General features: G+C 49.8%; 1 long non-coding RNA gene across 2 annotated transcripts; it reads right to left on the bottom strand.

Moving 5' to 3' along the window:
* Positions 1-2,013: 2,013 nt before the first annotated feature.
* LOC133256936 (uncharacterized) lies at positions 2,014-27,112 on the bottom strand. Of its 2 annotated transcripts, none has more exons than XR_009739343.1 (3): positions 26,125-27,112; positions 9,790-12,889; positions 2,014-2,194 (listed from the first exon to the last, which is right to left on the bottom strand). It is a non-coding gene; the product is annotated as an uncharacterized LOC133256936 (long non-coding RNA). The 2 variants fall into 2 exon arrangements; XR_009739342.1 differs by lacking the exon at positions 26,125-27,112 and adding an exon at positions 25,969-26,106.

Raw genomic sequence — 27,112 nt, 5'->3', positions numbered from 1 at the left:
CCCCGGCACTGCAGCTTCCTGGGGTGGGTTAGACTGGGGTTGGTAGGAGGGCACGGTAGGGGTAGTCTGGAGACAAACCCAGCAGATGGGCCTGTGGGAAAGAAAAGCTCCCAACCTGGGCTCTGGGTATGGGTTCTGGGGCACCCAGGAGCTCTGTAACTGTTCCCATCTTTGTGTGCTGGACATGTGCACTCCTGGGAACCCACAACTTTTACAGCATCTCACGGGCTCCCTTGATGTTTGGGAGCAGCAGGAGGAGACCAGTTGGGGCTGAACCAAGTCCCCTGTGATGTGAGGTAGGCCACTGGGAGCCCCTGTTTTAAGCTGTGCCAGTGAATCTGTTTCCCTAGGAGTTGCGGAGCCACTGTGGGTGATCAGGTGGAAAAGTGGTAAAATGAGACCTGTCGCTCCAGGTAAAAAAGAGGGAAACGCTGAGTTGACTTAAGGCTTTCCTGGTGGCTCAGGTGGTAAAGAATGCACCTGTAATGCAGGAGACCTGCGTTCAATCTCTGGGTCGGGAAGATCCCCTGGAGAAGGGCATGGCAACCCGCTTCAGTACTCTTGCCTGGGGAATTCCACGGACAGAGGATCTTGGTGGGCTACAGTCCATGGGGTCAAAAAGAGTCGGACACAACTGAGCGACTAACACTTTGCCAGAGTCCAGAGTCCAACGACAGTTGACACTGAGTGAGCTTGTGGGACAGGGAGAACCCTGTATGTTTGGCCCCAGTCTTTGATGAGACCTTCTGGGTATGAAGTAAGCCTATCCACAAACAGGCTGGACACACAGCACACGGAGTACTCTTCCTCGCCCAGCCCTCCTGGACAGCAGGCTCCCTGCAGAAACAGATCTGCCCATGCTGGCTCTTTGAGGCCATGCCTCTGCAGAGAAGACAGCTGAGAGCTGCCGGTCATGCTGAGGACACTGTCTAGCCCCGCTTGGACAGGAAGAGGCCACCAGGTCCTTCTCAGGGGACAGCTGGGGTCGGATGTTCCTGGAGCAGGTTCCCAGGATTTTTCTTCATGTCATATTCCATGGACTGGGGAACAGCCTCTAAATGGGATTATCCCATCAAGGCTGCTTTAAACTCTAGCTGTGCCAGCTCCAGAGCACACCCTGTCTCCTGGCAGTGGGGATAAGAAGGGGGGCAGTATGGGGCAGAGACTGTGTCACCCCTAGGTCATGGGGCTGGGCAGTCAACACCTCCGCCCCTTCACACCCTTCACACCCCCCAAAGACCGTGCATCCCTCGAGTCCTGGCCCTGGAATGTCAGGGTACCTCTCTCCCCACTGCCATGTATCCCAGGAAAAACTCCCTAGTTAGGGAAAAGTTTGCAATTCCCATTCACCAGGAGACTAGGTAATATACTTGCCTCAAAAACTCAAAGTGTTTGATTTCTCCTGGGGAAACCAAGGGGCGTTTGCTTAAAGGTTATGAGACTGTGCTTCTTGGGAGAAGGGGCTGTACCACCTCTCCCCCTCCACCACAGTGCCCTTCACCGCTGATGCCAAGTACACGGGCCACTTACTACATGCATGTTGGTTAAAAGGATGAGAAGATGGACAGATGGACAGGCTATATCCAGCCTTCCATTTTGAGCTCCCCATGCTAGCCAGTTCAGAGCGAAGAGGCCAAAAGGGAGTGGAGCTGTCAGAGGGAGGCAGGGGGCCCTCAGGTGGGTGCCCCGGTGGAGAGAAAGAACAAAAGTAAAGGTTTGATTGGTCAGATCAAAAAAGCCCTGCAGGGCCTGGGAGGAACTGGGCTGAAGCGTCCTCTCACTTGGAACCTGCCGCAGGCTCCCATTCTCCGGCCCAGCGTTCACCGTGCCCCTGTCAAGCTGCCTCTTGTTAAATAAACCTGCCTTTGTGTGTGTGTGTCCTGGAGGAGAGAGAACTGACTGGGGGAGGGGAGGAGGTTCTGTCTGTGAAAATAGACCTCCTGAATGCTTTTAAGGGCCTGCAGTTTGGATGAGTAAATATTTTCCCTTTCAGATGAAAGGTGCAATCATCGCTGTTTTTTAATTACTTTAATTAGAAAAGATTGCCTTAATCTTTTACTTATCTGTACTATTGTGGGAACTGCCAGAAAATGAAGTGCAGGGAAAACAGGTGGAGTCTGACCTTTGCTCTGAGCATCTTGAATTTCTTCTAGGCTGGTAATTAAGAAGAATCAGGGGAAGTTCCTTGCAGAATCTAGGAAACGCAAACACACACACAATCGTGGATACAGGGGAATGTTGGCTCGCTCTCTCACTCACACACACACACAGGCACACTCTCACACACGTGTGTGTACACGAGTGGAAGGGAAAACGAACCCCAACGGGGCAGACCAGAAAGTTCCGACTTTGAGAGCAGCGTTCCAGCTCCAAGCCTTGGCTTAATGAGTTTCCCAGGGTGGCCTAAAATGATTAATTAAGCAGACAGCTTCTCGCCCCTTCCTCAGACAACGGAAACCCAGTAACGGTCTGTGTGGGGAGGGAGTGGCAGGGGCCCCCTGACTCCAGGGGTGGTTGGGGACGTGGTGTAAGAGCCAGGAGCCCCAGATAAGGGACGATATCAACGTCCTGTAACTGCCACCAAGGCTCCCTCTGCCCAAGCCCCAGTTCAGGGGCTTCCCTCTGCTCCTGGCCCCTGGCCTCCTGTCCTGTGTCCAGGCATGGCCCAGGCCCAGGGGGACCCTTGGCAAGATGGCAGATTGGAAGCAGTTGTCTCTGGCCTCCCTCCCTCGCTCTGCCTATTTCTATCATGCGGTATTACTGGGCTCCCAGCTGAACACTGAGGAGGGATTCTGGAGTCTACCTGGGTGTCTTGACCCACAGGCGTGGAGCATGAGGGGAATAGAAAGAGGAGAAGAGGGTGGGAGGGCTCCACGGGGGCTTCCCTCTCAGATCACCCATGTAGGGAGATCCTACTCTGTCCTTCAGAGTTGTCAGGGGCTCCCAGAGCTCAGCATTAGCCATTCATTGCCTCGGCGAACACGCACTGAGCTCGCCCAGTGTCAGGATACAGGGGTAAGCAGTGGGATGAAATGCAGACTCCCAGGCCCCAGCCACTGGGATCCAGATTTCACTGCCTGAAGGGGGTCCTGGGATGCAGGTGATGCTTGCCTGTAAGCAGAGCTCAGCATTCAGGTGTCCAGCGCCACCTCTGTCCTCTGAATCTATAACCTGGACGGGCTGCCTCCAAAACACTACAGGTATTTCTCTTGGAAGGTGCCCCAAGGATTCAGCTGTGGAGCTGTCCTCTTTCCACAGACAAGGGCATGGCCTTCCTTCCCAGACAGTCACACCCCCTGGGGACTGGGACAAGACCAGGACAAAGGCTTCGCTGGCATAAGGAACACCCAGCTGGGCCTTTGCAGTCTGCCCTTGTAAACAGACCACGAGAGGGGACAGGGGCTCGAAGCAGGCCCAGACCCAGCCAGCCTGCAGGGTGGGAGGAGACGGAGGTGGAGGTGTGCCTCGTGAGAGCCAGGAACAATGTTTTCCTTTTGAAAACGCTCGGGGTGCTTGGGCTGGATTTCCAGCCTTGTGTTTACAGCATCTGCAGCCGCGTCCATGACCGCGTCTGTCTGTACCTGTGCCTTGCTCGCCAGGTGTGTGTGTCTGTGCGTTTGCGTGTTCTATCTGAGTGTCTAATCACACCTGTGGGCGTCGGTCCTTCTGTGTCTGGAGGAGGCTTTCTGAGAACAAATGGCTCTGGTTTCCACTTGTGTGAGCTCTTCCACCTCAAAACATGGCAAAAATAAACCTCGCTGAAAAAGCTTTAACAACATTTTTTTTTCCTTGTCCCTGGCACAGCCAATAGCACCAGCGGGTCTCCACGGTCAATTTAGGAAGCTTGGGAAAACACTGCTTGTAATTAAAAGTCTAAAAGGGCCTCAATTAGGGCAGTGTTTGCCCTGCCAGACCCGTTCCCAAACCCCACTCAGCAGCATTCCTCTCCTGGCTGGAAAAAGCCTTTGATTCGCACCAAATGTTCAGTGGCCACACGGGACCGGGCCTTGGCACTGCCTCCCCTGCCAGCTGCTTAGGGTGCAGGCAGGCCTCCACCCCAAGGCTGCGAACTGAGATCCTCGCTCTTCCCACCCTCTGACTCCCCAGCCCCTCCGTCATCCTGAGCTCCTGAGGTCTGGAGGTGCAGACCTCCTGGAGATGGGGAAACCCAGGCCACACCAGCACCCACGCCCCATCTGGGGTGTCAGTGCTTGCTTGAAGAATTCAAAGCCGACAGTCAGGGCTATCTGAGGAGGAGGCAGCTGCGGTCAACGTGGAGAGTGGTGGTGTTGGGGTCCAAGGAACACCCCAGTGCCTCTTCTTACTTGGCAGAAACCCCCTCCATCTGAGCAGAAGGCAGCCTTGAGCTACAGTCACCTCAGGAAACACAGCCAGAGGGCTCCCAAAGATTCTTCCAGAACCAGAGAACACAGGGCCTGGCTAGGAGGGTCAGGAAGTAGCACAAGCCTCTGACCTCTAGAGTCCCTAAGGATTAAAGATAAGGCTCTCCTTTTGGGGGTGGGGCAGCCAAAGGCAAAAACCTGGCAGCCTAGGGTGTTGCCTCCTCCCTGGGGAAGGGTCAGTCGCTCAGCTGGGTGGGTGGGAAACAGAAGCGCTGAGTCAGCTCAGGAGCAAGCCTCCTTCCCCGCCAGGACACACACACACACACACACTCAGGCCACAAGTGTGCCCTCAACGTCCCAGATCACAGACACCTACACAAACTCACATTCCTGCACAGGCTCCTACTGACACCCACTCAGAGTCACAGACACAGCGAAAGTCGGACACACAGACAGTGGAAAAACGGCCAGAAGGCCCCAGGCAAAACCAAGCTGCCTCCGGAGGTTCCCGAGTCCTTGACAGCCCCCTAGGCAGCTCTTTCGAGAGCAAAGAATCACTGTGTAGGAGACGGTCTGTGATGCAATGCCAAGGTGGGGTCCTCAACCCCACTGGCCACGCCCTAGGGGGTGGGGTAGGAGCATTTGGGGTAACCTTGAAGAGGGCAGCCTGGGCGTCCACCTCAGCTCTGCTCATGCCCCAGAGGGCAGGCCTGGACCCAGAGACGGGGAATGGCAGGGGAAGGGTTACAGGCTAACCAGAAAAAACAATTACTAACGGGAAAGGCAGCACATTCCAGCCCTGCTTAGCGGGCCGCCAGGGCCGTGGGTGGTTCTTGGATTATGCATTTCCTTGAAAACAAAAAGGAAAGTTCAGGGCAGTTCAGCTGTGCCCTGAATCTCACTCTGGGGCCTTTGTCTCCAGTCCCCACATAGCCTGCGTGCCCGCACACACGCACACCATCCCAGCAGCCCAGCCAAAAGTCCACTGGGAAAGTGGGAACATTAATACCACTGAAAGCTTGCAAGAAAAGTAGGGAAAGATTGGAACTGAACCAAGAAAGGGGGAAAGGGTAGGGAGTGGGAGCCCTAGAGAATTCTTGTCACCCAGAAGTCTCCATTCTGTGGGTCTGAGGTCATGGGGAACGTTTGTTGATTCACTCAGCAAACCTATCTGGAGCCCCTGCCTTGATCCAAACACGATGCCGGGCACTGGGTTCGTTCTTGAGGGTTCTTGGTCTTCTATTCTCCCCACGGTGGTCTCTTGCCCTTGTTTCTGTGCTAGGTCCCAGCACTCTCATCTATGAAATCTGGTCTCCTGATAGCTTCTGATGATGGAATTCAGACTGAGAAGTGGGCAGCTGAGAAGGCTGAGAGGAGACTCTCCAAAGGCGGTTTAAAAGGAGGATAAAGACGGTGGTGCCTCCCTGTGGAAGAACAGAGGGGCAGCCATCTTGCCACAAACATCGGAACAGATTCAAATGGCTGCTGAGTCTGACTGGACATGTCTTTCTTCCCATTCCTCACCAAGCCTGTGAGCAGGCAGCTTCCCCACCACAAAAGGGGAAACTGAGGTGTGAAGAGGGATGAAGGCCCTCACTCAAGTCACTGCAAAGGCTGCCTCCCCTGGGGTCTTTCTTTCCTCGGTTCTCTGAGCGGCATCTTTGAGGTCGCAGCTTAAAAGCTGTCCCTCAGAGACGGCCTGTCTGAGCGCTGAAAAGGTCTGCACTGTATTGTCTCTCCGTTCCCTTCCCTTCGTGCACATGATTTCATGTGTGTTTATCTGAGGTCTGTCTTTCTGGTCAGACTCTCACCTCCCAGAGGGAAGGGCTTGAGACTGTTTCGTTCACCATGTATATCCCAGCTCCTGGGATAGTGCTGAGCACACCGTAGATGCTTGGTAAATGTTTGTGGAATGAATAAAGAAATGAGCAGCGACATAGCTTGGGTAGATGGAACCAGTCAACTTCCCAGCCTCCTGTCAGATTTGTGTTGCTCTCCTTCATGGAGAAGACTCAAGAGAAGATTCTTTTAAGAGTTCCTTGGACTACAAGATCAAACCAGTCAGTCCTAAAGAAAATCAACCCTGAATATTCATTGGACGGACTGATGCTGAAGCTCCAAAAGTTTGGCCACCTGATGCGAACAGCTGATTCATTGGAAAAGACCCTGATGCTGGGAAAGATTGAGAGCAGGAGGAGAAGGGGAAAACAGAGGGTGAGATGGTTGGATGGCATCACTGACTCAATGGACATGAGTTTGAGCAAGCTCCAGGAGATGGTGAAGGACAGGAAGGCCTGGTGTACTGCAGTCCATGAGGTCGCAAAGAGTCAGACTTGACTGAGTGACTGAACAACGACGACCTCCATGGAACTCCCTCCAGAATGACATGGTGAGCAGGAAGCCAAGAGCCTCTCCATTCCAGCCCTGGGCTAGATGTAAAACAGCCCAAACTTAAAAAAATTAAATCATACTCTGTAGCTGGGCTGCTTATTACTTCTGCAAGGCCCAGATGCCTGGTATACAGAGTGTCTTGGGGGCCTGTACAGTTGGGACCTGGCCTAGAAAGAGGGCAGGGGGCGCTGGCCTATGTGTTCCACCCAGACATATTCATTCACTCCTCTGCTCCATGGGCACTGACCAGGCGCTGAGCTGGGGTCTCACATGGTGCCTGCCCTCATGCTACACCCAGGCTTTCCAGAAAGATGATCAAAGAAAAATTGTGGTGAATCGTGCTCAGTGGCCACAGCTCTACTGGAGATATCAGGAACAATATTTCAAGGTGGTCAGGCGTGGGCTGAGAGATGGGCTGACCAGCATGGATGTGCCAGAGATGGGGAACCACATGTGCCAAGGCACAGAGGGAAAGGAGCACCTCCGTGGGCCTGGGTCAGGCCAGGAGTTCACTGGGCCTGGCTCAGAAAGTTCAGGGAGGAGAGTTGCTGGAGGAAGGATGCGCTGGGTCACTGGGGGCAAGGTCCGCTGACCAGAGGGGGCCAGGGCTTTTTAAAAGGGAAAAGACACAGGCAGCTTTGCATTTTAGAAAACTCACGCTACCAGAAATTTGCAAAAGCCTTGATGGGACATAAGAGTGGACATTTGGGAGTCTGTGCCTGCACCCCAGTGAGCACTGATGGCTGGGACCTGGGGCTGCGGGGTTAGATGTGAGAGAGCCATGTGATGAACAGACATGAGGGGGCGAAGGCAGGGTGCTGCCGAGGGTAACCTCAGGGTTCTGGTCTGCTCAGCTGAATGAAGGGGGCAGGCAGGAAATCAGGGGGAGAGGACGCTGGGTTAGCCCTAGCCATGTATCTGGAGGCTGTTAGGGATGTGAGTCTGGAGGGGAAGGAAGGCGCTGGCCTGGAGCTCTGGAGTTGTCCGAACCCAGCCAGACGGTGTGTTGCCTGGGAAGAGAACAAAGCAGTAAGGTAGAGCTGACTGAGAGAAGAGGGCTAAAGGCAGAGCTGCCCCTGCCTCTCAGCCAAACCAAATCCTCACATCTGAGAGCCACTTCCTATTTGCCCATGCCACCCTATGTGTGAGAGAGAGCACGCAGCAAAGATGGGAGGGAGAAAGAGAGCTTGCACCCAGCCTGAGGTGAAGGCCTGAGATGGGGAGAAAAAGTGCAGAGGTAGAAGGGGCCACGTCCCAGAACTGTAGGGGTCCCCCAGACCAAGGCCAAGACTCAGTGGCCCACTGAGGTCCTGGGAGCCAGAGGCTTAGAATGACCTCCCTCTATTGGGGGTTGGGGGTAGGGAACAGACCCCAGCCCACTCAGATGCAGTGGCCAGATGCTACGGGGGCAGCCCTTTTTCAGGGGGCTGTTAGCCCAGGGACTGCTTGGTCCAACCTGGGGAACTGGATCTGGATCTCTTCTTTCTTTCCACATGGAATCTCCAGAGGCCAGGCACAGAGGGACAGGAAGTACCTGTCCGGAAACAAGAACCTTGAGTTGGGAAGCGTTTTCCACTCCCTGTCCTTTCGTGGTGTCAAAGAGAAGATTTTCTCTCTTTGCATTTAATAGGCAGCAGGCTGGTTTGTCCTAAGCAAGGAGGCCAAGGACCTCAGGGTCCCATCATCAGCCCTCAGATCTCTCCCTGAGTCACTGCATAGATGTCAGGCGAGGCCTACCACCCCAGCTTGCCTCCCACCCCTCCCCCTCCTCCCAGATGCCAATGCAGTCCCACCCTTTACCTGGTCTCCCCTGTTTGGCCAGGCACTGCTGGAAGAAGGTCCAGAGGACAGGGTTATAAGGAACCATGGGTAGCTGAATGGCCAGCTGACCGCCCTTAGCTCTCCTAATGATGGCAATGTGGCTAGCTGCTAGGGGTCCACCCTGTCCCACAAGCCTGTGCCCAGCCAGCCTCAGATGCCAGTGGATGGCCAATCTCTTTGGTACCCTTGACCAACCCAGTCCATCTCTCCCTCATTTCCGTTTCTGATATTCCACCCTGCTCCCCACTCCTCAGCCTGTGTGTGTGTGTGTGTGTGTGTGTGTGTGTGTGTGTGTGTGTATGGGGTGCAGGGAGTGCCCCAAGCCTCTATTCTGGCCAATGAGATCTGCCCATCGAGGTGGAAATCATTGCAATAATTAACAAGCCTCCTTGGTGGCGCTGGTTGGGGTGGAGAGGCGAGGAGACAACTAGAGCCTGCTTAATGGGCCCACCAGCCCCCACCCCAACCCCGACAAAGGCCAATGCTCCCCAAGCCATTCTTGGGGCCAGGACAGAGAACTAGCCCCTGTCCTGTGGAGGTGTCACAGGCCTGGGATCCGGCACGTTCCCTAGGGCAAGAGAAATGGAGGCGTAAGGGGCCCAGTGCGGAGGGCCAACTCCCAGCCCAGAAATGAGTCTAGCTAGGGAGGTGGGTGCCCCACAAAGGCCCCCGGGGCCTCCCGAGTCACTTCCATCCCTATCAAAGCACTGGTCTCTCACCCAAGACTCTCCCCTGGACAACTGGGTGGGAGGACCTTGAAGGAAGGAGCTGGAGATGGGAAACCAGCTGACCCCCTTCCTGTTTCCTCTGGAGCCACTCTGTCCGCATCTCAGGGCTCCAGGTGTGGCCTGTTTCCTCCTTTTTAAGGCTCCAGCAGCAGATTTCAAAAGCATGAGCTCCCCACTCCCACCCCAACTGCCTCCTTCCAGAGGTGGAATTAAGCACCGGAGAGGCATCTTCAAAACCTTGTCGTTACCATGAGACTGGCACCAAGGTGTTGTGGGCTCTGCCATCTACCACCCCAAGCAGGACTTTGGGCTGCATCAGAAGAAAGGGGAGGGGGCAGTAAATATTTAATGCTTTGGACTGAGGTAAGCTAAAGTGAGGTTTTTCCCAGTGGTTCGGTGGTAAAGAATCCACCTGCAATGCAGTAGCCACAAGAGATGTGGGTTCAATCCCTGAGTCAGGAAGATCCCCTGGAGCAGGGCATGGCAACGCACTCCAGTATTCTTACCTGGAGAATCCCATGGACAGAGGAGCCTGGTGAGCTACAGTCCATGGGGTCTCAAAGAGTTGGACACGACTGAAGCGACTTAGCACACACGCACACACACACAGCTAAAGCAATGTGTGCAACAGTGTTCCTCTGGCTCTGCTGGTGTGCTGCCTCAGTTTCCTTGTCTGCAAAACAAGGATTGAGGATGAGATTTGTGGGTTTCAAACTCTGCTGTCAGAGCTCAAGCATTCTACAGGAAAGAATCAGGGCCTTAGTAACTCCTGTTTTATCAGTTACACAACTGGGCTTTATCCCTAAGATTTCATTTGCAGAACTAGCTCACAGCTGAGAAATGTTTTATCACTTCTGGGCCAAGCGATGCTTGTGTCGATCTCAGCTTAAAGCTTCCAGGGACAGGCAGCACCTCATCCACTGCAGGAAGATGCCTGGAGAGAGACGATGGACCCCAGAAGGATGAACCAAAGGGATTTACTCCGCAAACCTTAGGTTGGGAACAACACTGGACACACAAATACATATATATGGCCAGGACACAGAAAGATGGGACTGGCCATGGGAAGTAGGCTCAGGAGAGTCTGGGCAGACCCAGAGGGAGAATATGTACCCAGGCTCACTCATATATGTTGCTTATGTGCACACACACACACCACACACACACACACACGCACCACACAGTTGACCTTTGGAGCCCTGCCTCCATGGCAAGGCGCCACCTGCAGAAATATCCTTCTGTCTCCCTCTGAACCCCGCCCCACTCCCACTTACCTCCTTTTGGACTCCAAGCTGACCTCGCTGAGCTCTGTCTGGAGAAGAGGAAAATGTCTCTATCTGTTTTTCAAATATTTGGGGCTTGCTAAAGACCAACACATTTTTTTTTCAAGTCTGTATAATTTGAGGGCAATTTGATCCATATGTTTCTGATTCCTTTGCACTTAAATCATCAAAATATTGATTTTTAAGAGCCATTTGATGTCTAAGGAACCTTTTTAATGAGCTTTTAAAGCTCTTTAAACCCAGAGACTGGAGCCGGTGCCAGGGTCCAGGCTGGCTGCTGGATGGCCAAGGCCCCTCCCCGGGGTCAGGATCACTTGGAGCTGAGACTCACTCCCCCACTGCAGGCCTCACCTCTGCCTGGCCTCACTGCCTCCACTAGCACTGGCGGGGGGTCCCAACCCAGCTTCTTGCTATTCCTGACAGGGGGCCTCTTGTCACAGATCACAGTCCCCTTTCCTCAATGCTCGCTTAAGGCACAAACTAAGAGCAGCGAACGGGATCCTTAATTGTTAAAGCCTGCGTCATATTTTGCTGTAGAACTATGCTACAATTTATGTAACCACTCCCCACTGGAGAACATGCAGGTCATTTCCAATCGTGCACCTTAGTGCACATTTCTGATTATTAACTTCGGCTGTGTTTCTAGAAATGAAAACACTGAGTCAAAGAGACAGCACACCCTCAATGCTCTCTCCACACGTGCTGCCACGCCATTTTTCCAAAAGATGACACCAATTTTTACACATCCACACATCTCCCCTCCTGCACTCTTGAGAGGAACATTCATTTCTATTCAAACAATGCTGTCGCATTTGAGCAAAGAGAAGCCCTCTTACACAGCACAGACAGGAGGAGGTTCTAAAGCCAGAGGCCTGCACTGGAATTCCACTTCTGCTATTTACTAATTGGAAGGGTGACTTACTCTGTCTGCGCCTGTTTTCCCATCTATAATTTGGGGATAATAATGGCACCACCACATGTTTATCATGGGGACTAAATGACATCACATACATACACATAAATGACTTAGTGGCTGATGCACAGTTGGTGGTCAATTAATGATGCCTAATATTATTACTATCCTTTAGCTAGTCCAGTCGGACACGAATGAAGCGACTTAGCAGCAGCTAGTCCTTCAACCCAGCATGCCCTTCTCTTTCTCACCTTTTTGATGCCCTTTCCCCCTGCAACCCACCTTTTTGATGCACCCACTACCCAGGGCCTTACTTATCTCTACACTTAGCTAAGTTCCATTTCATTTCAAATCAGTTCAATTCCATCCCCCAAATTCTGGCATTTGTGCAAGCCAGTGTCCAGGGAGCTGGGCAGACACATAAAATAGATCATCTCTAAGGTCCAGGCCAGGATGTGTTCTTTGAGAACTAGAGTGGCGCCCACCCCAGCACACACCACATGCCTTTGTGTCCATAAGGTTATTATGGAAGAAACTACATAGGGTTCTCCATCACAAATTACTTGTGTGTGCATGTGCATGCATGTTCTTATGCACACATGCGTTTTCATGTGTGTGTTGCTGTGGGCATGTGTGTAGTGTTTGTGTGTGTGTGCATGTATGCTCAAAGTTTAAGTTCCTGAGGTGCAAAGACAATACAGTGAGCTGCCTCTGACACATCCACAGATCTTATACAAGGCAAGTTACAAACCTCGGACAATTATAGCTTATACAATTCAAGGAACACATGAATGAATGAATGAACAAAGGAATGGACAGAAAACCCTAAACTTCCACTTAGGCTGAGGATCTGGGAAGAGGGTTTGACTAGGGTCAGAAGTTCTGCACTTGAAACGCAATAGGCCCTGTGTGACACGGCGGGCCCTGCCCCTGCCGTTCCTCAGTGTTCATCCCCCAGAGTGAAGGGATTGGATTAGATGACCTCTGAGGTTCTTTCCAGCTCCAAGGACATGCTGAAGCCCCTCTTCCCCAACAGGGCCCTGTTCCCAATAGCCCACCCGCCTCAGTCCCTCCAGACGCAGACCTCATCAGATCCATGAAGGCCCCAGTCCCATTTGGGGTGGGCCTCGCTTGGGGAGGGCCTTTTGCTCCCCTGCCTCATGGGGCTCAAGGCTATTTTGTCTAAATTCTCCAGGAACAGAGGAAAAGCACAGAGGCTTTTGCTAAAGCCCGGTGGGCAGGTCTCTTTGAGGACAGGGATTAAGTTTGTGTCTGTTGATCTCCCCTCCGGTCGACTCCGCTGTCTGCAAACCAGCTTCGGATTCTCTGGGCTTTATCCTCCGTCATATGGTTCCACTCCCCTCACATTACCCTGGTGGTGCCATTTCCAGCCATCCCTTCAGAGCGCCTCTGCAAAAAAGAATAGATCCCCAAAGAACCAAGCAAATTTTGGTCCATGCTGGTTCTAAATGAAGGCCTTCTTCCTTCAACAATTGCAATTTGGAAAAGAAACAAGACCCTCCTGTCTCCCCAGCCTGGGGCAACTCTGTCAGACCTCACACCAGACCTAAAAGACTATCTCCACTGGCGATGGGAGGTCAGCCTCAAGGGGCCCCGGCTTGCCTTCATCCCAGCCCAGGACATTTTAGGCTCTAATGGAGCTGCTGGTGATGGGCTGGTGGGCTGACCCCTACCGGATTATCTGAATTTGGAAGGGTCACTCAGGGGTCAGCAAGTCTGGGAGAGCCGATCCTAACTTCACAATGAAGAGGTAGCCACAAGGGTCTCTGTCTCTGAGTGACCCCTTCTGTCTCAGAATTGCCTGTCTGCTCAGGGAAAGGGGCCTGATGCCTCTTAAGGGTCTTACTCCCCACAACTCTCAACCCTAGATATCAGTGTGGGGCTATAACGTGCTATTTCTAACACGGCAACAGGGATATGAGCTTTATGTAAATAGTAGAGGATGTTTTTGAATAATTTATGTGATATTTTTAATTCAAGTTTTAAAAATCCTAATGTTCCCAAAACAGAGGAAACACTGATGCTGCAATATTCAAACTGAACAATCTTTTGCTTTTAAAGATAAAGACTTAGAGTTCTTAACCAATTGCAGTAATCTCAGGAAACTCATTTAAAAACACGACTGAGCTGTGTGGCTTTCAGGATCTCAGTTCCCTGACCAGGGATTAAACCAGGCCCATACGAGTGAAAGCATGGAGTCCCAACCACTGGAGCGCCAGGCAATTCCCAGAAAACCTGTTTTTAATGATCTTGATTCTGACTCATTTTATTTAAAATACATGATTTGTATGCCCCTCTTTTGTACGTAATCACACTCACAAACAGCAAACACACTTGCTCTGTGATTCTGGGACAGGTTCTGCAGTATCTCTGGGCCTCAGTTTTCTTTGGTCTCAGTTTACTAATTTATAAAATAAATACAATTTACAAAATAAAAAACTAGATAACTATGTCCCAGGTCCCTTCCAACTCTTGAATTCTATGATAGCAAGAAAATTCTGAGCATATGAACTAACTGGAGCAGCTTTATAGCAAGGAGACTATTTCGCCCTGGATAATCTTCAGAGCATTCCCCTAGCCATGGGCCATGGATAGGGCAGAGCTGGCTGAACTAATGAAGGAATACTGCTCATGTTTTCAAGAAACACCTCTGTGAGCTAACCAAGGGTAACACCACCTCTGCCTTGCTCACTGCTGTGCTCCTGTCACCTAGCACAGGGTTCTGTACATAATAGCTGTCCCGAATGGTTGTTCAATAAACAAAGGAATTAATTAACTAATTCATTAAGGCATGCATGCTGGGCCTCTCCCTGGATTTGTATAGCTCTTTTCCTCAAAAAATTCAAAAGTTTTTCGTCAGAAGAACATCTAAAACATGACTTTTTTTCCAGAGGATTCTAGACCAGATATTAAATGTGTAAGATAATAAAACAAATCCAACGCAATTCCTATGAAAAGCCTTCTATCCCAAATATAACCTGAGATGACACAAGCAAACTGAGTCTTATTGACCCACTGCACTGAGGTAGAATGTGTAGACAGACTCCTGAAACAATGTCTTCTTAGAAGTGAGGCCATGGTTTTCATTGTGGGTATCAGAAGTGGAACCACTATTTGGACTGATTATTTTCTTAAGGCAAAGGTCGTCTCAAGTAAGGCAAGGTGATGAGTGAAGAACAAAGTGCTACGGAAATCCAGACAGGCCATGGTGATAACTGCATAATTGATGGGAGAAGGGTACTGGTTCTTATCCTGCAGACCCTTCGCTTTATGGCCATTCTCTGTCCAAACCAAAAGGTCAGCCACAAAAGCAGCCTCTACATCACTGTCAGGATGCCAGGTGACGTTATCATCACAGAAGTAACAGCTGGGAGTGGGATGAATCTGGCCTCCCTGTTCCACTCGCCAGGTGATGAGCTGTTGAAACATATGATGTGATTTTATTTGTACACCTACAGTCAAGATTCCAGAGAGTCTACCCTTGGCAACCACCATGGACATGAAGACGAAAAGGGTGTTTAGGCTTTGTGGAATCCTACGTTACTGAAACCAGGTTAAAAATCACGTCCTAGAATCCATTTGAGTTTATCAGAAACGTGGCCATCTCCTTCAGTTTCAAATAGGTTGTTATATCTAGTCAAGTAATATTTATCCAGGTGTAACCCAAAATGTTGACAATGGTACTGATAACTCCCTGGTTAGCTAACAGAAAATATAAGATCATTTGTCCATTTCCATTGGGCCAAAGAATTTCAAAATTTGGTGCTGAAGAAGACTCAGACAGTCCCTTGGACAGCAAGGAGATCAAACCATTCAGTCCTAAAGGAAACCCGGAATATTCATTTGAAGGACTGATGCTGAAGCTCCAATACTTTGGCCACCTGATGCAAACAACCGACTCCTTGGAAAAGACCCTGATGCTGGGAAAGACTGAAGGCGGGAGAAGGGGACAACAGAGGATGAGATGGTTGGATGGCATCACTGACTAAATAGACATGAGTTTGAGCAAACTCTGGGAGACAGTGAGGGACAGGGAAGCCTGGTGTGCTGCAGTCCATGGGGTGACAAAGAGTCAAACACGACTGAGTAACTGCACAACAACAAAAAAATAATACATTTCTGTCTTCCACTGATATATCCCTCATTATAGAAATCACCGTTTGGATGGTGCACAGAAAAAGTGAATCAATATTTCCTCCAGGTAATTTTCTAGAATTACCTGGTGTGTCTTACCATTTTGTAAGTTATGTGACTTCATTTTGTTAGTTCCCTGAGGCATGCTTCAGTGAGACAAATTCCATAGAGGGTGTTGGGGTCTTAAAGATCCCAACAAATGTTTAGATACCTAAACATTTCTAAGAAGTTAAGGCCGGATTTGTACACACACACACACACACACACACACACACAAGTTGTCCTCTACTGGGGCACAGACTCTATTGAGGGTGTAGATGTCTAATGATAAAGTTGGATAATCTCTTGATATCTCTATGGATAGCACCAAAATAAGAATAACAGCAACAGTAAACATGATAGTGACCACAGACATTTTCTCAATATAACTTAGGCAATGGAGAAACAGTCATACTATCAGCAAACTTGTTGCCACAAAAGAGGAAAGTAAAAAGAAATAGGCAAAAGTGAAAAAGGCAGAGTGTTAGACAAAGGAGAGTGTGTTAATTTGTGACTCTAGGCATCTGTGCAATATTATTCTGAAGATGTGGAAGCACGTCCATCTCATGCTTTCATCTGCTTAATATGAAGGTCTGAGGATAGTCTTTCCCGATTTTCAGAAATTCTTAATAGAGTCTCCTTTGGAAGATATGCTTTGGAGGGAGTCTTAAGCATCCTCACTGGGAAATTACTGTTTGAGATGGCCCTCCAGTTGCCAAGGATGATCTGTTTCTTTAATTGGGAAGCATCCATCCAAAAATCAAATCCCTGGAATTCTACTGTTCTTGTAGGTTGTTAGCAGTAACTGCTAATGTCTTTTTTCATCAGTGTCCAAGGGCTACATTTCTATAATGTTTCTTCCAAAAACCAAGTTTTTATTTGTGTGGGCATGGAGTAGGAGGATGTTAATAGTAAAACTGGCCTATGATATGGAGCCCTTGCAGTATTTGGCTATTGAAGCTCCTAACAGGGTACTGTGAAAAATTCTGAAAGAGATGGGAATACCAGACCACCTGACCTGCCTCTTGAGAAACCTATATGCAGGTCAGGAAGCAACAGGTAGAACTGGACATGGAACAACAGACTGGTTCCAAATAGGAAAAGGAGTACGTCAAGGCTGTATATTGTCACCCTGCTTATTTAACTTATATACAGAGTACATCATGAGAAATGCTGGACTGGAAGAAACACAAACTGGAATCAAGATTGCCGGGAGAAATATCAATAACCTCACATATGCAAATGACACCACCCTTATGGCAGAAAGTGAAGAGGAACTAAAAAGCCTCTTGATGAAAATGAAAGAGGAGAGTGAAAAAGTTGGCTTAAAGCTCAACATTCAGAAAACGAAGATCATGGCATCTGGTCCCATCACTTCATGGGAAATAGATGGAGAAACAGTGGAAACAGTGTCAGACTTTATTTTTGGGGGCTCCAAAATCACTGCAGATGGTGATTGCAGCCATGAAATCAAAAGATGCTTAGTCCTTGGAAGGAAAGTTATGACCAACCTAGATAGCATACTGAAAAGCAGAGACATTATTTTGCCAACAAAGGTCCGTCTAGTCAAGGCTATGGTTTTTCCAGTGGTCATGTATGGATGTGAGAGTTGGACTGTGAAGAAAGCTGAGTGCCGAAGAATTGATGCTTTTGAACTGTGGTGTTGGAGAAGACTCTTGAGAGTCCCCTGGACTGCAAGGAGATCCAACCAGTCCATTCTAAAGGAGATCAGCCCTGGGTGTTCTTTGGAAGGAATGATGCTAAAGCTGAAACTCCAGTACTTTGGCCACCTCATGTGAAGAGTTGACTCATTGGAAAAGACTCTGATGCTGGGAGGGATTGGGGGCAGGAGGAAAAGGGGACGACAGAGGATGAGATGGCTGGATGGCATCACTGACTTGATGGACATGAGTTTGAGTGAACTCCGGGAGTTAGTGATGGACAGGGAGGCCTGGCGTGCTGCAATTCATGGGGTCGCAAAGAGTCGGACATGACTGAACAACTGAACTGAACTGAACAGGGTAGTGTCTAAGATTGCAGGTAATAATTGGAGGTAATATTCCTAGACATTACCAGCTCATGAGGAGGCCTGTTACCAGCTCATGAGGAGACAGTTGATGTACTCTCAAAGGAGCTGACCAGTCTTAGGATCAGTGATTAGGACTCTGCCCAGTGGTTAGTTTTGCTGGTCAGGGCCTGAGTTCGATCCTACAAGCTGTCCAGTGTGGCCAAAAAAAAAAAAAAAAATTCCTAATTCAAAGAAGTTGAAAGGCCAAGGTCAGGACTTTGAACCAGGGAAATTCAGCTGTTTCTGAAAGCTGGGCTAAGTTTAATTTGAAAATTCCATTCACCCTTTCTACTTTGCCTGAAGTTTGGGGGTGGTGAGGAATTTGGGGTAAGCAGTAATGTCTTCTTATAGAACTCTTTGATGATCATCTCAGGAATACAGGGTAGGGGGGAGGTCCTCATCACTAGAGCATCAGATGGGGACCCCTCTAGTAGGAAACACAAAATTGAATGGTTCATTCTGATGCTCTTCAACAAGGAAAGGTTTCAACAAATCTGGAAACAAACATGCTCCCAAAGCCAAAAACAAACAAAAACAGCAGAACATATTCATACTCCATTAAAAGGGATAATTGTATTACATTCATTGGGAGGTTTTCAAATGGGCCTTGAGGTCTTGATTCCCAGGCATGCCCCACCTTTACTGTTTTGCCAAGATTATGTTGTTGGCAGCTGAGGTATGCACTAGAGCAGGGTTCAATAAACTATAGCCCGCAGGCCAATTCTAGCCCATGGATTTTTTTTTTTTTTTTTGTAAATAAGTTTTTGCTGGAACACAATCATGCCTATTTGTTTATGTACCGTCTATCACTGCTTTTGCACCCCAACGGCAGAGCTGAAGAGTTGCCACAGACTCTGTGTCCCACAGAGCCTAAAACATTGACTGTTCGGCCCCATACAGAAAAAGTTTATTGATTGCTGGTCTAAGGTACCATTATGATGGGCCGTTTGGGTCATATTGTAAGTTCCCCAACCTGGCCACTTTAATTCCAGGCTGTTCTTGGAGAGGTTGTGCCATTTTGTAAAATATGTACAAGAACCTGGGTTAAAATGAAAATCCTACAAAGAGTGGGCCTTCAGCCTTGTGGAGAAGTAACTTGGACTGAGATGACCCCACGTAAGTTAGTAACAGTTGGCCAAGAGTCACTTCTACACCTCCCATCTTGGGCTCCCAACCAGAGTGTAACTATCTTCAGCTGCATTCTTCAGCAGAAGGGGTTTTGGAGATTTTGTCTCCCAAATCTACCCTCTGGGACACAAAGTCAGGATGGAGGAAAATGGAGACTGTAGCATTCTGAGATGGGCAGCCAAGCTATAGTTCATCCTCTTAAAGGTCACCAACCAAGCAAAGCCTTAAACTTGTTCACCCGTGGGACTAGTTTTGGCTGTGGACTCATTGGGACTCATCTGCTGACAATTCTATGGCCATTCTCTCCCCTTACAGACAAATAAAGTTTATGACAAAGCAGTACAAGACAGGGGTGAGATTAGAGGGCTTTCTAAATTGTTAGATGTTATCAACGGAAAACCACTGCTCAATTAGAAAAAGTTGTGATAAAGTAAAACTGACTTTCATTGATCTAGAGCAGCAATACTACACTGACAGTTCTTAAATAACATTTTGTTAGGAGAAATGAATGCATTTTATTTTACTCCTCTTTGCGGGGTTGCAGAAGTTCTTACAGCAGGATATCAGACTAGGACATGCTTAGATTGGCTAGTTTCCTAAGGCAAGGATCAGTATATAAAAGGCAAAGTTCTAATTTAAAAAAGGAAGCCTTGTACTAGTCACCAGGCTTTCTGCTGTTGTTACTGCACAACCGATGGGCACTTCTGGTTCTCACTCCCAGTCATTCTGTGGTGATGATGGCCATCACTTATTGAACCAGACAATGTAGATGATTTATCCTTGTGTACCCTGTACCAGGGGCTTCCCTGGTGGCTCAGATAGTAAGGAATCTGCCTGCAATGCGGGAGACTTGGGTTCAATCCCTGGGTTGGGAAGATCCCCTGGAGGAGAGCATGGCAACCCACTCCAGTATTCTTGCCTGGAGAATCCCCACCGACAGAGGAGCCTGGCGGGCTATAGTCCATGGGGTCGCAAAGAGTCAGACACAACTGAGCATGCACAGATTCTAAATGCATATTATGCTTAAAACTAAGAGCTTAAAAAAGATGAAGGTGACTTCTCTGGGTTCCAGTGATTAAGACTCCACACCTCCACTGTAGGGGGCATGGATTCGATCCCTGATTAGGGAATTAAGATTCCATAAGCCACACAGCATGACTAAACAAACAACAACAACAAAAAAAAAACAAACAAACCCCAAAAAATGATGAAGGTGTATAGCATCTTCTTTCTGTCCCACTCCATCCATCGCCACCCAATAAAGTCTATTTTCAAGGGGAAGGAGTTACGAATCCAGAGGGCCTGTGTCTGAAATGCCATACTGCTGCTGCTGCTGCTGCTGCTGCGCCGCTTCAGTCGTGTCCGACTCTGTGCGACCCCATAGACGGCAGCCAACCAGGCTTCCCTCCCTGGGATTCTCCAGGCAAGAACACTGGAGTGGGTTGCCATTTCCTTCTCCAATGCATGAAAGTGAAAAGTGAAAGTGAAGTCGCTCAGTCGTGTCCGACCCTTAGCGACCCCATGAACTGCAGCCTACCAGGCTTCTCCATCCATGGGATTTTCTAGGCCAAAGTACTGGAGTGGGGTGCCATTGCCATACTACTGGTCCCTAAGACAGAGGTTCCCAGGTTCTGAATACCCCACCCAGCCTTGCACATACTGCAATGCACACTTTGGTCTTGCATCATGAAAGTAACAGACTGGAAATAAAGAGGTTTTAGAACCAGATAGACCCCAGCACTGCTACTTAATGACTGTGGGGCATTGGGCAAGTCCCTTCATCTCTCCAAGCTCCTATTCCCTTATCTTCAAACAGAAAAGTAGCACATGCTGTTTGTTGTCTACCCCTAAAATCATTCCTTCCTGCCTCTTTCTTCCCATTACCACTGAGTGACTTCTTAGCCTCTCAAGTTGCTAGATTGTGTGTGGCCCTTCAAAATGGGAGGACACTTGTGTTCGTGGCTGGCACACTGTTGTCCTGACTCCGGACAACTGGAAGGAGAAAGAGGCCCTGGGTGGTCTCTCCTGAGGGGCTTGAGAGGTTCAACTCTTTCCATTAGGACTGAGAGATGAGAGAGCTTTTTCCAGGCTGCAGGGCAAGTCCCAAAGGGGGTCAGGCCTATTGGATCCAACTGCTGGTTGTTCATTAGTGCCTTCCCATATCATTTTCAATAAATATTCATTCAATGCCTACGAATGCCAGGGACACCACTGTGTGCTGGGGACGCAGTGGTAAACAAGACAGACAGGATCCTTGCCTATCAAATGGCCACAGCGGTTCAAATGACCACAGACTTTCCAGCTTCCCAACTTCCTAAATCACTGTGAGCATAATTGTGAGCATATTTCCACCTCTGCATTTTGAAATCCATCCATAACCCAAGGACTCTCCCAGGGCCCCGGGCTTGAGGTTGCTCAAGATGAACTGTTTTGCAGGAAAGTGAATATTTATTGAGCATCTTCCACGTGTAAGACTTGGGTCTATAAACATGAGGCCTGTTTTCACCTCAGGGAGCTTAATTCTGGGGTGGTTGCTGCTGCTAAGTCGCTTCAGTCGTGTCCGACTCTGTGCAACCCCATAGATGGCAGCCCACCAGGCTCCCCCGTCCCTGGGATTCTCCAGGCAAGAACACTGGAGTGGTTGCCATTTCCTTCTCCAGTGCATGAAAGTGAAAAGTAAAAGTGAAGTTGCTCAGTCATGTCTGACTCTTCGCGACCCATGGACTGAAGCCTACCAGGCTCCTCCGCCCATGGGATTCTCCAGGCAAGAGTACTGGAGTGGGGTGCCATTGTTGGTATAGGACAAATATTTGATCTGAGTAACACAAGTTATCATGCCTGAAGGAACCATAGGGAAAGTCCAGAGCAGCTGAGTCAGTTTTGGGGATGAGGTGACCCTAAAGGTGGTAGGATTCGATCAGGCAGAAAAGGATAGGAGATGGCCCACGAGAATAACTTAAGGGGCAATGTCCAAATGGGGGAAAGGCAAGCTGAGGATGGGGACGGGAAATGAATTGGCCCAAAGACCTGGTTTGCAGCCTGAGAGAAGACCTTAAATACGAAGCCGAAGAATTTGGACTGCATCCTATGGGCAAAGGGACATTTCAGGTCAGGAAGGTGCGCTGCGAAACGATTACTTTGACATCTGTGAGGGAGATGATTAAGAGGGTGGAGACCCTGGAAGCAGCAAATTGAGGCCTGAGCAGCTTTGGACCTTTCAGAGAGGGGCTCACACCCTCTGGGTTTTATTTCTGGCTCAGTCATTCTGCTAGGATTGTGCAAATCCTGCTGTGGAAGACTACTGGTTGCCTCCCAATATCCACTTCCCTCTCTCACCTTTCTAACAAAATCTTGAGTTTGTCTGGGGCAGCAAAATCTCTTGTTAAAAATGTTCAGCTCCTCCAAATCTAGCTAAACATGTCCATACTCCTGGCCAATGAGGCATAGAAAGAATTTACAGTGAGGCTTCTGGAAAGGTTTTGTTTTCTTGATAAAAAGACATTGATCTGGCCAGTACAAATTTTTTCTTTACCCACTTCTTCCAGCCTGGAACTCAGTTATGATGTCTGGAAGTGGTAGAGTCATTAATGACCATGAGGATAAAAGCTCTAAATGAAGGATGGCAGAGAAGGAAGATAGCAGGAGTCTTGACTCTTAATGACTCTCTTGAATAGCTGTATCACTCTGAATTGCCTATCTCCAGATTTCCTATTACATAAGAAAAATAACTGTTTAATTTGTTGAAGGTTTATTTTAAGCAGCCAAACTTATTTCCTAACTGGTATACGTGGCTAACCCTGAATGCCTCACTTTCTCCTTTTCAGTCTCACAGCCTGGCGCAGAAATGGATTACCCGTCTGCCATGTGCTTTTCAGGAGCTGCCCACAACTGAAGAGGCCCTCGGTCTATGTTGCCCCCTTGGTCCCAACTCTCTCAGCCATGCAGGGCCTCCCTAGCTTGCCCAGATCCTTCAGAGACCAGAAGGCAAGGCCAGCTGGGACAACCCCAGGAGACCAGATCTCCAGCTGGGAATCCAAACCAAGAGCCCTAGACCGAAAGTCAGAAGTCCTCGGATGCTGGACCACCTCTACGACTAATCAGGACATGACCGTGACCCCATCACTGCCAATTCCCTTGGGCCTCAGTCACTTTGTCTTTGGAATGTGGGGGCTGAGTTAGGTCAAAGTTTTCGAAGTACACATCATTAATTTGCATTTAACTGTAAATAATAGAGAGCTTCCCAGGCAGGGCTACTGGTAAAGAACCTGCCTCCAATGCAGGAGACACGTTTCGATCCCTGGGTCAGGAAGATCCCCTGGTGGAGGTCGTGGCAACCCACTCCAGTATTCTTGCCAGGAGAATCCCATGGACAGAGGAGCCTGATGTGCTACAGTCCATACGGTCACAAAGACTCAGACACAACAGAAGCAATTTAGCACATACACAAAAACTTATAAAAGCAAGCAAAGAAACAACAAAAATCAAAAACCAAAAGGTAGTGCATTCCATCAGGCTTAAACAATAAAGTTATCATCTGATAAAGTCCAAAGACAGGACCACTTATGTTTGGTATGGTCAGCTGCCCACCAATGTCATCAGGCTCCCTGCAGTTCTCTGTGGATTAGCTCTGTCCTTGAATTGGCTTCCTTCAGGGCCACCGGATGGCTACCGCAGTACCAGACATCACGACCAGGCACTCCCCTAGCCAAGAATGAAGAGGAATGTATTTCTTGTGTTTGATTTTTAGGAGCAAGAAGCTTTTCCCACAGGGCCCTATCAGACCTCATGGGTCAAAAGTGTCTCTTTCCAACCAGTCACTGAAAAGGAAAGGGGCATGGCCATCTGATCTGAATGTATTCTGGAGAGCAACCATGACCAGGACAGAAAGGAAGCCCTCTTTTCTGAAAAAAAAAAAAAAAAAGACATGACCCCGTGACACAGAGCAGATAAAAGTTGAGTCCCTTGGACTGAAGTTAGCGGTGGGGAGAAGGCTGGCTCCCCTTGCTACTGTCCTCAGACTCCCAGTCCTGGAGCTGAAGCTCCTAACACCAGTTTGAAAGCCACTGGGCTTGATCTCATAGGGAGCTTTCCATTCCAACACCCTATGTGTGTTTGCTTCTAAAATTAATGGCTCTGGCAGAATGAGGTCAATATGAGAGGGAAAACTACCCATATCCCCTGAGGTCACCCTGAGGACGGACAGTCAAAGAGCCTGGGGGGCTTCTAGCCTGGTTACAGCTAGGAAAACTGTACACATTTTTCTATACATTCACCATAGCGACCCATGTTCATACAATCTGTTCCTCTTTGAGGGCACACACAGTCTTACCCAGTCTGAGAAGCTGTCCAGTAAGTAGTGTAAGGCCCAGATGGCTCCACACTAGAATCACAGGTGGGGAAACCGAGGCACCAGACAAGGAGGTCTTGGCTCCCAAAGCCAGGGTCTGGAAGAGCCTAGCTAGAACCATATACTGCCAATTCGGCCTAAGGATGAGTAACGTTCCTGGGAAACTGGGAATACCAGGAAAAAGACACAGGTCTGATGGCTCCTGATCACAGGCTTGCTGGCAGGGTGCCTTAGGTCCCTCAATCTCTCTGCTCCCCACTCCCCTCATCTATAGAATGCACCACTTCAGGGTCACTGGGAGGACTTGGGGGAGTCCTGTGAAGGGTTGTTTAAAAGAGCTGTGGGGTCTTCCGGCCTGAGACTGCAGACAGCTAGGGGAGGACCTGCTCTGTTTCCCTCCTCCAGACTGTACGTGAAGGAAGACTGGTCCCGAACCCCAGACTGCCGCCCCGCGCCTGGCCACCGCCTCCTCCCGGAGGCCCTGGCAGTCTCTGGTCCAGCCCCTCCCCCACTCCCTAGGGGCAGGCGGCTGCTAATGGCCCTCCCCACAAGCTGCTTCATTAAGGATTTGTTCTGTGAGCTGCAATCAAAATAAACAGACCAGCCTGAAAGCCAGGGAACTAAAAACCAATTAAGAGGGAATGGAGATGGAAGGGAGGGGGGGTGGGCAGGAGGGGAAAAGAGGCCGGGGCTTTCCAAAGACTCAGTTCCCATGGCAGCCAGCTTCCAAAATAGTCTGGGAATGAAAAATAATGAAAACCACAGTGGAGAGAAAAGCGATCCTGGCAGGAGAGTCCTGACCTCGGGATTGGCTAAATCCCCTTTCTCCTGGCTCCCAGAGGGCGGCTTGGTGGGTCAGAACACCGGTGACCCTTCCTTCCCCCACCCACCCTCAAGGTTGTGAGTGGTGCAAACCCTCTGCGGGGCTTGCCGCCAAGGCCCCAGCGTGAAGGAGCCCATGCCCTGCTTTCCGCATGGGGAAACCATGATGGAGAAATGGGGCAGGGTAGGAACAAGACTGAAAAGGGAAGTTCAGAGCACCATGAAGTCCGCCAGCCTGGTTTCAGAGGGCTTCCTGGAGGAAGTGACATTCAGACTGAGATCTGAAGTAAGAGCTGGCCATGAAATGAAGAGCCGGAAGAGCACCTCCGGAAGAGAGAAGGGGAATCCCAAAGGCTTGGGAGTGGAGGAGCAGGAGGAAGACCAGAAGTCTGGTGGGGCTGATAAATATTGAGTTAGGTGTGCTGTGTGCCAAGCTGAGTGCTGTTTTATGCCCTGAAACCTGAGAGGCAAGAACCCCGGCAGGCTAGGACTCCCAGGTGTTATGGAAAGGCAGTGGAGCCAGGACCCCACCCACATCTGCAGATGTTACACATACCTGCTTGCCCTCTGCCTGAGCCGGGCCTCCCAGGGAGCCCCCCCCAGCCCCCGCCATGACCTGCCCCCCACCCCAACCTGGGTGACAGGGGAGCCCAGCCTGGCGTTTCTAGCATCATCTCCTAATGATATCTCCAAGGAGGCCCCACAGCCCACCAGGACGCATCACCAGAGGCATCGCCGTTTAACCATCTCCAGACCCCCTTGTGGTCTGGTTTCTGTTTCACTGGTGAGGCAACAGGAAAGCTGAGATCCTATTAAGCTAACTTGCAGATGCCAAAAAGGAATAACGGCCAAAATTAAATTAACCCTTTCACTCTCCCTCGTCCACCCTCGCTTCCTGAGCCACAGAAATAAGAGCCCTGAACGTATTACCATCAAGGGATGCAACACCTCAGCCTCAGGGGGCGGGTTTCCAGATCCAGAGGGGACACCTGGCCTCCCCAGCAGCTCTGACGGGTCGGGAGCCTGTTCTGCAGGGGCCTAAGCAGCATGGTGATGACCGGCAGTGCCCTGCCCACCAGCACTTACTCACTGGAAGGCCTCCTAGTCGGGAAGCAGGACAGGAAGAGGTGAGGTGAAGGCTGCGGGGTCCAGTGGCAGCTTGTAGGCTCTGACTTCTCAGTCTCTTTCGAAGAAGCCAAGCCGGCGCCAAGTGGGAGCCCAGTGCAAACGGGATGCATCTGAGAAGGTGAAGCACAGCCACCCGCTCCCAACTCAGAGTCCTCTGAAGTCTCTAAGCAGAACAAGGGGAACATGGGCCAAAGAACTGAATGTCCGGAAAGCTAGCCTTGAGCAGGGTCCCTGTCCTGTCCTCATGATGAATGAAGCAGAGATTTTGTAATCAGAGCCCCCCAGGTATCAACCCTAGTCCCATCATCTGGTAGCTGTGCGATCCCGGGCAAATTACTCCTCTCTGAGCCTCAGTCTCCTCAACAGTAAATGGGGACAATAACACTGACCCCAGAGGGAGGGCCTCTGGAAGGGTGACAAAGGTCCCAGAGTGCCCAGTGCAAGCCGGGCAGGAGTAAGAATTCACTAGTATTCTTTCCCCCTCCCAGGCTTCAGCAGCATCAGTTGTATTAATAAAATGGGGTTCCAGCTCTCCCGGGTTAAGTGTGCAAAACACTTGGAAAACTGCAAAGGCCTATGGATTCGTGCAAAGGACGTCTGTTTGAAGAAGATGCTGAGTTACTCCTTTCCAGCCTCCACTACCCTCAGCATTTCTCTCATCTGACACCTGCCGTAAGGCCTTCCCTACCCTGCACGGACTCTTCCTGGGTGGGCTTGCGGAGTCTCTGTCAAATTAACAGAGTTAAATGGACATTTATGGGGCAAATCTGAGAAACTCACAGCAAGTATAAAAAACTGGAATTATGATGCACCCCCGCTCCCTGGGTCCCCCACTTACTGTTCTTCTTAAATTGGGTTATGGTTGCTTTCCAACGTTGTGTTAGTTTCTCCAGTACAAAAAAGTGATTCAGCTATATGTGTACATACATCCCCTCCCTCTTGGCCT

This window comes from Bos javanicus, chromosome 11, assembly GCF_032452875.1.
Source record: "Bos javanicus breed banteng chromosome 11, ARS-OSU_banteng_1.0, whole genome shotgun sequence".
In the NCBI taxonomy this organism is placed as follows: Eukaryota; Metazoa; Chordata; class Mammalia; order Artiodactyla; family Bovidae; genus Bos; species Bos javanicus.
Note: the sequence above shows the minus strand (reverse complement) of the source record. Positions and strands in the feature narration are given on the sequence as shown.